Source organism: Elephas maximus, chromosome 5, assembly GCF_024166365.1.
Source record: "Elephas maximus indicus isolate mEleMax1 chromosome 5, mEleMax1 primary haplotype, whole genome shotgun sequence".
Classification (NCBI taxonomy): domain Eukaryota; kingdom Metazoa; phylum Chordata; class Mammalia; order Proboscidea; family Elephantidae; genus Elephas; species Elephas maximus.
In genome coordinates, this window is record NC_064823.1 from 26,952,731 (window position 1) to 26,962,975 (window position 10,245).

At 35.8% G+C, this 10,245-nt stretch overlaps 1 protein-coding gene across 1 annotated transcript in view; it reads left to right on the forward strand.

The window, feature by feature from the left end:
* PRDM5 (PR/SET domain 5) overlaps positions 1-9,633 on the forward strand; it is a 450,522-nt gene extending 440,889 nt beyond the window's left edge. The window contains exon 16 of the transcript XR_007517600.1: positions 9,624-9,633. The gene's annotated coding sequence lies outside the window, so the exon portion shown is untranslated. The remainder of the gene's footprint in view (positions 1-9,623) is intronic.
* Positions 9,634-10,245: the final 612 nt, after the last annotated feature.

Sequence of the window (10,245 nt, forward strand, 5' to 3'; positions counted from 1 at the left end):
TCGACACTCAAGAGCAAGTTTCAGAGTCTCCTCTGACATCCACCTTGGTCTTTTCTTTCTTCCTGTCTTTTCAGTGACCTCTTGCTTTCTTCATGGATGATGTCCTTGATGTCATTCCACAACTTGTCTAGTCTTCAGTCACTAGTGTTCAATGCATCAAATCTATTCTTCAGATGGTCTCTAAATTCAGGTGGGATATACTCAAGGTCATATTTTGGCTCTCGTGGATTTGCTCTGATTTTCTTCAGTTTCAGCTTGAACTTGCATATGAGCAATTGATGGTCTGTTCCACAGCCGGTCCCTGGCCTTGTTCTGACTGATGATATTGAGCTTTTCCATCGTCTCTTTCCATAGATGTAATCAATTTGATCTGTGTGTTCCATCTGCTGAGGTCCATGTGTATGTATAGTCACCATTTATGTTAGTGAAAGAAGGTATTTGCAATGAAGAAGTCGTTGGTCTTGCAAAATTCTATCATTCCATCTCCAGCATTGTTTCTATCACCAAGGCCATATTTTCCAACTACTGATCCTTCTTCTTTGTTTCCAACTTTTGCATTCCAATTGCCAGTAATTATCAATGCATCTTGATTGCATGCTTGATCAATTTCAGACTGCAGCACTGATAAAAATCTTCTATTTCTTCATCTTTGGCCCTAGTGGTTGGTGTGTAAATTTGAATAATAGTCATATTAACTGGTCTTCCTTGTAAGCATGTAGATATTATCCTATCACTGACAGCACTGTACTTCAAGACAGATCTTGAAACGTTCTTTTTGATGATAAATGCAACACCATTCCTCTTCAAGTTGTCATTTCCAGCATAGTAGACTATATGATTGTCTGATTCAAAATGGCCAATACCAGTCCATTTCACCTCACTAATGCCTAGGATATCGATGTTTATGCATTGCATTTCATTTTTGATGATTTCGAATTTTCCTGGATTCATACTTCATACATTCCAGGTTCTGATTATTAATGGATGTTTGCAGCTGTTTCTCCTCATTTTGAGTAGTGCCACATCAGCAAATGAAGGTCCCGAAAGCTTGACTCCATCCACGTCATTAAGGTCGACTCTACTTTGAGGAGGCAGCTCTTCCCCAGTCGTCTTCTGAGTACCTTCCAACCTGGGGAGCTCATCTTCCAGCACTATATCAGACAATGTTCTGCTGCTATTCATAAGGTTTTCACTGGCTAATGCTTTTCAGAAGTAGACAGCCAGGTCCTTCTTCCTTGTCTGTCTTAGTCTGGAAGCTCAGCTGAAACCTGTCCTCCACGGGTGACCCTGCTGGTATCTGAATACTGGTGGCATAGGTTCCAGCATCACAGCAACACACAATCCAGCACAGTGTGACAAACTGACAGACACATGGGGGTATAGTATAGTATACTCTGTCTGAATTCTGTGAGTTGTTCCAGCAAATTGTGGAAACAAAGGAGTAGTAGGAGCTAGCAGGTCAGAAAATAAGGGTGTCCTGTAGACTTCTGATCTTGCAGCTGACATCCTGAGGGAGTAGTGGGAAACCCCCAAATTTGTGGCCAGCAGGTCAGATGGTTGGAGTGTCTTGTCGACTGCTCAAACTTGTGTCTGGCATCTGCTTATTTGGCAGTCTGAAGAATGATGTCCTTTTAACTTGTGAACTCTGACCTAATTCTGGGTGGCAAGTTTGAGAGAGAGTGCACTGGGGATTGCTAGTAGTGATCAGGGAGAAGTGGAAGTGTGAAGACTGAATCAATCTCCACAATTTGGAGATTGGATTCATGCTGATCCTTAGTCTAATATTTTTATAAACTCATAGATTTAAACATAGATATGCTTCTGCTCATTGCAGACATTGTCATTATTGATGTTTAAGTTATTTCAACTTTGCATAGTGGATGCCTCTTCTACTGATCCCATGGGCATCACACTTGTGGGTTATGAAAGCTTCCTTGCTTTTTGATATGACAAGATGCTTTAAACTGAATTTATACATTAACTGCCCTCAATCAGAAAGCAACTTCTTTTTTTTTCCCAAGAGACCATGGTTCCTTTTAGTGATTTTTTCCAAGAGACCATGGTTCCTTTTAGTGAATGTTAGTATTTGAGAATTAACTTTGTGCCTTCAGGTGTGCACCATACTACTAGTTTGTTTAATGTTTACAGGGAATAGATCTAAGAGGTAAGTATGTTCTTTTTTTTTAACTGATAAAATGCACCATGTGTTCTTAATAAAACTTCCAGTTCGCATTCAGAACTATTTGTTGTTGTCAGGTGCTCTCCAGTTGGTTCTGTCTCATAGCGACCCTATGTACGACAGAAAAAAACACTCTCTGGTCTTGTGCCATCATCGCATTCCTTGTTATGCTTGAGCCCATTGTTGTAGCCTCCGTGTCAATCCATCTTGTTGAGGGTCTTCCTCTTTTTCCCTGACCCTCTACTTTACCAAACATGATGTCCTTCTCCAGCGACTGATCCTTCCTGATAAAATGTTCAAAGTATGTGAGATGTAGTCTTGCCATCCTTGCTTCTAAGGGGTATTCTAGTTGTACTTCTTCCAAGACAGATTTGTTTGTTCTTTTGGCAGTCCATAGTATATTCAGTATTCTTTGCCAACACCACAACTCCAAGGTGTCAATTCATCTTCGGTCTTCCTTATTCATCGTCCAGCTTTCACATGTATGTGAGGTGATTGAAAACACCGTGCTTTGGGTCAGGGGCACCTTACCATATGGTTTTAATTAACCTGTAGATTTTACATCTGTATCTTCTTTCTTTCACACTGAAAACATACCAGTTTCAAATTTTACTGACCAAATTACTCATTATTTTTATTCTGCAGTAAAAGGTCCAAGAGTTTCTGAATAAACATATCAGCTGTATCATAAAAATATAACTGCTAAAAATAATTTCAGATTTTATTTTGTATTTCATTTTGTTCTTAGTAACATACAGTCAAATTATTGCTTTTTAAAAGTCACTCAATAGAATTCTGGCTCAAAGTTTGCATAAATACATTGATTAGAAAATGTTAAACTCATTTTCCAAGACTGACTAAACTTCAAAGATAAAATCTATTGCTTAATTAGAAGATTCTAACTCATTTTACTAGAACATAGCACAGTCTCCATCCTCTTGATACAAAAATTCCCCCCAATATGCTATTTTAAAAATGTTTAAACTTTCGGAAAATTTGAAGGAATTGTAGATTAACACCCATATACTTAGATTAATACAATTAACATTTTGCTATATTTGCTTTATCACATATCTATACCTCAATCCACCCTTCTATCAATTCATCTTTATTTTTTACTTACTTCAAAGTATACTTTTGTTATGAGTTGAATTGAGTTCCCCACAACTGTGTGTCAATTTGGGTAGGCCATGATTCCCAGTACTGTGTGGGTGTCCATCATATTATGATCTGATGTGATTATCCTATGTGTTGTAAATCCTAACTTCTGTGATGTTAATGAGGCAAGATTAGAGGTAGTTATGTTACTAAGGCAGGACTGAACTACAGGACTAGGTTGCATCTTGAGTCAATCTCTTTTGAGATATAAAGGAGAGAATTGAGCAGAGAGGAGAGGGGCTTCCTACCACCAAAAAGAAGAGCCAGGAGCAGGGTGTGTCTTTTGGACCTAAGGTACCTGTGCTGAAAAACTCCTAGACTCAGAGGAAGATTGATGACAAGGACCTTCCCCAAGAGTCCTGAATTTGGACTTCTATCCTTCTAGACTGTGAGAGAATAAATTTCTGTTTGTTAAAGCCATCCATTTGTGACATTTCTGCTATAGCATCATTGGATAACTAAGACGGCTTTCACCCTAAATACTTCAACATGCATATCATTATTTGTTGTTGAGTATTTGCTTAGAGTTCTTTTTCTAAAAATCAAACTTGCATATAAAGTAATTCACAAATCTAAAGTGCATAATTTACTGAGTTTTGACAAATGAAAACACTCGTGCAACAAACATTCTCCAGGACAAAGTACATTACCGTTACTCCTGAAAATGTCTTTGAAATACCTTCAAGTCAATGCTTACCCCCACTCCTCTGTAGGTAAACCCTGCTCTTATTTTTTTTTTTTTGCCATAAATTACTTTAGCTGGCTCTGGAATTTCAGGCAAATAGACTCTGTCTGTCTATCTGTCTGTCTTGCATTTTGGTGAATGCTCTATTATTTACAGTCTATTTAGAGTTAATGCTGAACCATTTTATAGAAAATGTAAGGACCTTCTAACAATATAGTCCATTACTACCCCATTTGTCACCACTCCTATATGTTATAATTGTCATAAGTATTACACCTACATACATAATAACACTCATAATACAATGTTATAATTTGGCTTTACAGTTATATATATATATATACATTTGAAAGAAGTTAAGACAAAAAATATTTTTCTACATTTATCCACATATTAATTATTTCTGGTGCTCTTCATTTCTTCATGAATATCTGAGTTTCCATTCAGTATCATGTCCCCTATATCCTGAAGGACTTCCTTTAGTATTTCCTATAGTACAAATATACTGGTGACAAATTCTCTTAATTTTCGTTTATCTAAAAAATCTCTTTTTTTCTCTTTATGCTTGAAGAATTTTTTTGTAGGACATAGAATTGTAAGTCTACATTTTTTTCAACACTTTAAAGGTATTATTTCTCCTGTATTTTGACCTTTTTAAATAAGAAGTCTGCATTCATTTACATTATTACTCCTCTGAAAATGATGTTTCATTTTTCTGTGACTGCTTTTAAGACTTTCTGTTTATATTTGGCTTTTGGCAGTTTGACTATGAAATTTCTAGGCATGGTTTTCATTGTATTTATTCTGCCTGGGATTTGCTGAGCCTCTTGAAACTATAAATTTAGGTCTTTCACCAATTTTTTGAAATTGTTACCTTATAATTTTTCAAAAATGTTGAGGTCTGTTTTTCTCTCATTCCCTTTTGGACCACCAGTTACATATATCTTACGTCTTTTGAATTACTCCTCAAGTAACTGAAACTCTATTCATTTTTCTAGAGTATTTTCCCTCAGTTCTTTACATTGGAAAATTTCTATTTATACAGCTTCAGTTTTACTGACTTTTATTTACTTTTTCATGTCTAATATACTGTTAACACATTCGCTGGATTTTTAAAATACCAGATGCTGTATTATTCAGTTTTGGAATTTTTTGGCTTATTTTTATAATTTTAATTTCCCTGCTTAGATTTTTCATTAGTTCATTCATTAAGAGCATTTTTTTTTCTTCATGCCCAGCGCTTAGTTACAACACCTATGTTAAAAATCCTTGTCTGATAATTCCAACATTTAGGTAATCATTGACTCAATCTCCATTGATTGCTTTTTATCTTGAGTATGGGCCACATTTTTCATTTTCTTCAGTTGTTCAGTAATTTTGGATTGTATCTTGAACATTTTGAGGTTTGTTGTAGAGATTCTAGTTTCTGCTATGTTCTGCCGAAGAGTGTTGATTTTGCAGTTGTTGTGATAGTAGGCAGCTCACTTGGCTGGACTCAGACTCCAACTTTGTTTCCCTTGTGTGGTGGGCAGCAGCAGAAATTCTGATTACTTTTTAGCCTTAGCTGTACTGTTCAGGACCTGCCCTGCACCTGCATGTCTCAAGGGTTAGCCAGAGATAGACAGAGTCCCAACTCTGAGGCTCTTTCCTTTTTTGGGATTTTTCCCCCTTGTTTTCTAGTTGCTTTCATCATTATAAACTGTCCTCTTTTTTTTTTTTTTTTTTTAACACAGTAACACTATGTTTGTTTTATTTTTAAATGTCAGTTTTATTCCTTTATGTGGCACTGCGTATTTATTTATTTAGGTGAAAGGCAGGAAACTCAGTGCTATTCCTTTTCTCCAAGTATAGTCTCCCCCCTTGTTTTAGCCTGAATGTAGATACTCCCCAGTATAGTCAAGTAAAACCCACCCACTACGTCAAGTAGTTTTACAAAATGTTTTGTCCAGAGTAAATAATTATTATGTGTGGAATTACTGTGTGCCCTTAATCCAAATTTTTATTTTCTGTCAGAAAAAGTGAATCAACATATTTCTCATTCTATAATTTTGTGTATTATCCATTTCATAGCAGATAATCCTTGTCAATGGCATTAACAGATTCTTATTCTTTGCTTAAAAACATAAGTTAAGAAACCTGTGGCTTGAGATAATGGAAAAACAATATGTACCTTGAGCTTGAGTATATTGCTTTTATAATCCTATGTCTTAAATTCTTCAGCTATTAATGAGACTAATATCATATTGCATCAATAGAGGGTCAAATGATGTAAATGTAAAGTGCCTGGCTTAAAAATTTTTATTCCTTTTATTTGGTAAATATAATCAAGTGGTGTAGGAAAAAGGTGATAGTATAAAGAGGAAAATATTAGAAGACTTGTTTAATTCTTTCCTCCAACCTGCCATATTATATCTGTGCTTTCCTTTGCCTTTTGCTCCTGTGATATTACTTTCAGTTCAGCCTTGATATTCTCTACTTTGCTTCCTTCTAATATCTGTGGAGTTGCCCAGATATTTACATCGGAAAAGCTGTGTTAAGCTGTGTGAAAGTCTTGGTATGAATAAATATTTCTCAGTGGACGTTGACCCAGGAATAAATATTGATGAAATGAAAGTAAAACAGGACTTCTAAAAAAAAAAAAATAGAATGAAAAATGGATAAACTTGCTGACAGGTGTGTCTATCTCTTCTATAGTCTACTTAGGGTTTATTTTGTTAGGTTTTCAAGTCATAAAAAAATCAAGAAGAATTACAATCCTTTCATTCGATATATGTTAATGTAGAAATGCACCAATCTTAAAAGGCAAACAAACATTTCTTGCTTTTTCAATTGTATAGTGCCTGTGGGATTCTGTAGTGCAGGTTCATAAAATACATTTCCAAATGGCTAAGTCTACATTTTTTTTGTGTTAAATATTTCCATGAGTTATTGATTAACTCTAGTAATTTAAAATAAAATTATGTTTAAGGAGTTTTCTTCTGCGCAACCATGTGCCATTTTCAGGATGGACAGCACTTGGAGAATGAACACAGATCACTAACACGTTGTAATTTAGCTCTGTGATGGATAGCATTAGCTGATTTTCATTTAAATTAAAGAGCTGAATGTGATTACAGAATTTAAGAAGCCCGAACTAGGAGTTCCTTTGACAATAAACTGCTGGGAATGATCTGCTTATGTTGCACCTTGTCAGGCATTGCAGCAGGGATAAAAAGAAAAAAACAAAACAAAACCACTGCCTTCCAGTCGATTGTGACTCAGAGTGACCCTATAGGACAGAGTAGAACTGCCCCATAGAGTTTCCAAGGAGCAACCGGTAGATTCAAACTGCTAACCTTGTGGTTAGCAGCCGTAGCACTTAACCACTATGCCATGGGTGTGCTAATTTTGCTTTTTAAACAAATGACAAGGCACACTACCAAAAAAGGTTTTGGAAGTTGACGAATGAACATTTATTATTTATATCATTTTCAAACAAGTATTTTAAAAACAAAAATTAAGAGATAAAACTTTATAAACTTTTTGGGTACTGGGACAGACCTCTTTTTTAAAAAATCGAAACATCATACATCCCTTTGTGGTGCTGGGAAATTGTTAGGTAATTTTATATCATAAGCTTGTACTGTTAAGGGCATGGAAATGAAGCCATAGTTTGTGAAACTATATCCATTTCTCTATCATATTTATTTGATGATTTTAAGATGTTCAATGGCTTTTAAAAAGAGTATTTACTGTGACCTTTATTTTATGCCATAGGAAAGCTTTATAGCAGGTCAAAGACAATTTCATAGGAAAAGAGTCAAATTGTACATACTAAATAAATTTTTATTAAACAAAAGTTATTATTAATGAAAAACCTCAACGTGGAAACACAGGGTGAAGAGAAGGAATGTGCTGTCTCATTAGGGGGAGAGCAACTAGGAGTATATAGCAAGGTGTATATAAGGTTTTGTATGAGAGACTGACTTGATTTGCAAACTTTCACTTGAAGCACAATAAAAACATGTATATATATAAAAATACGTAAAGCAGCAAAAAAAAAAAAAAAAAAACCCAAAACCTTTCAATATACACAGTGTCGTAAAATGAAATTTAATTCATTGTTTTTTCAAAAATGTTGGAAAACATACCACCTTATTATTTATTCAGGAATCCCTGGATAGTACAAATGGTTAAGTGCTCTACTACTAACAAAAAATTGGTAGTTTGAACTCACTAAAAGGCACTTTGGAGAAAGGCCTGGTGATCTGTTTCCAAAAGATCACAGCCTTGATAACTCTGTGGAGCACATTTCTACTCTGCTTACATGGGCCACTGTGAGTCAGAATAGATTTGATGGCAACTGGTTTGGTTTACTATTTATTCAGTAACTGACTACTGGGTTTCAAAACACAGCAGCATTTGTCTTCACTTGGGTTCCTTTGTAGTAGAGCCTGAGATAGGGATTTGAGTATGCATTACATACTGAGGGAATGCTTTCAGAAAAAAAGGAGGAAAGCAGGATAGGCCAGGGGAAGAAACTAAGCAAAGCTATGGTCTCACTGAGAGTCTTGAGTCAGCCTAATCTCTGAGGGAGTTAAAACCCAGTGCCATCAAGTCGATTCCAACTCATAGCAACCCTACAGGACAGAGTAGTACTGCCCCATAGAGTTTCCAAGGAGTGCCTGGTGGATTCGAACTGCTGACTCTGGTTAGCAGCCGTAGCACTTAACCACTACGCCTCCAGGGTTTAGGAGGATGAATTATACCTCAGAGTTGATTCCATCAAGAGAGGCTACCTTTTGTAACCTCATGTTTGTCAGTCATTGCCTGGTGGTAACTATCTCAGAGTTAGGGGAAATGTAACCTTGCCAAAAAAGTGGCTTGAGTTTGGCCCAGGGAAATTCTCCCAAGAAGCAGGCAACTATGAGTACTTAATAATCAACACTCACAAAGATGGGGATAGTATGGCCGGCAAGGAGACTTGGGCAGACCCACAGCAGAGTCCATGAGAGCATGGAAACAATAGAATTATTATAAAAGAATGATGTTTATAATCACCCATTTCTAAAGACTCATCTTTGTGATTATTGAGGGATAGTTTTTTTGGTGATAGTGTATCTTCGGTTTCATTTGATTCATGGAGGGATTCACTATAAATGAAAATATACACAGAAGTCTCATTGGAAAATTGTGAATTGTGATTGTTCTCATTTATTTATATGTTGTCAGCACCTCATTATTTAAAAAACACAACCTGGATGGGAAAATTATTTATCCAATTGATTAAAATAATAATGGAAAGTGAAAACAGAAAAAAAAGCATGTATAAAATTATGACTTCTTTTTTATTATGTATAGTTATAATAATTATATAGTATAATTATAAAATAATACTAATAATTAATTTACATCTAAATTTTGGAATTATATTTAATCCAAAAAGATGAGGTCCAAAATATTCTAGATCAATGGTTGTCTATTGTCCTTTTTCTCTCCTGAAGTTTATGTTTGAAAAGGTGGTATAAATAGACAGATAATTATATTGCATGATACAAATATGAAAAGGAGATTAGAAGGAGTCAAAGAGGTTGCCACAGAGAGCGTAGCATTTGAGGTGAGATTTGAAGGGTGACATTCTAGGGAGATGAAGGAGCATGTGCAAAGGCATATTGCATGAGACAGAATAAAGGATCTCTTATGGGAGTTGGTTTATGACTATTCCCAAGAAAGATGATTCCACTGAATGCGGAAATTATAGAACAGTGTCATTAATATCACACGCAAGCAAAATTTTGCTGAAGATCTTTCAAAAATGGCTGCAGCAGTATATCGACAGGGAGCTGCCAGAATTTCAGGCCGGTTTCAGAAGAGGGCGTGGAACCAGGGATATCATTGCTGATGTCCTGGCTGAAAGCAGGGAGTACCAGAAAGATGTTTACTTGTGTTTTATTGACTATGCAAAGGCATTTGACTGTGTGGATCATAACAAATTATGGATAGCATTGTGAAGAAAGGGAATTCTGGAACACTTAATTGTGCTCATGATAGATCAAGAGGCAGTTTTTCGGACAGAATAAGGGGATACTGATTAGTTTAAAGTTAGGAAAGGTGTATGTCAGGGTAGTATCCTTTCACCATACATATTCAATCTGTATCCTGAGCAAATAATCCCAGAAAATGGACTATATGAAGCGGAATGGGGCATCAGGATTGGAGGAAGAGTCATTAGCAATCTGCATTA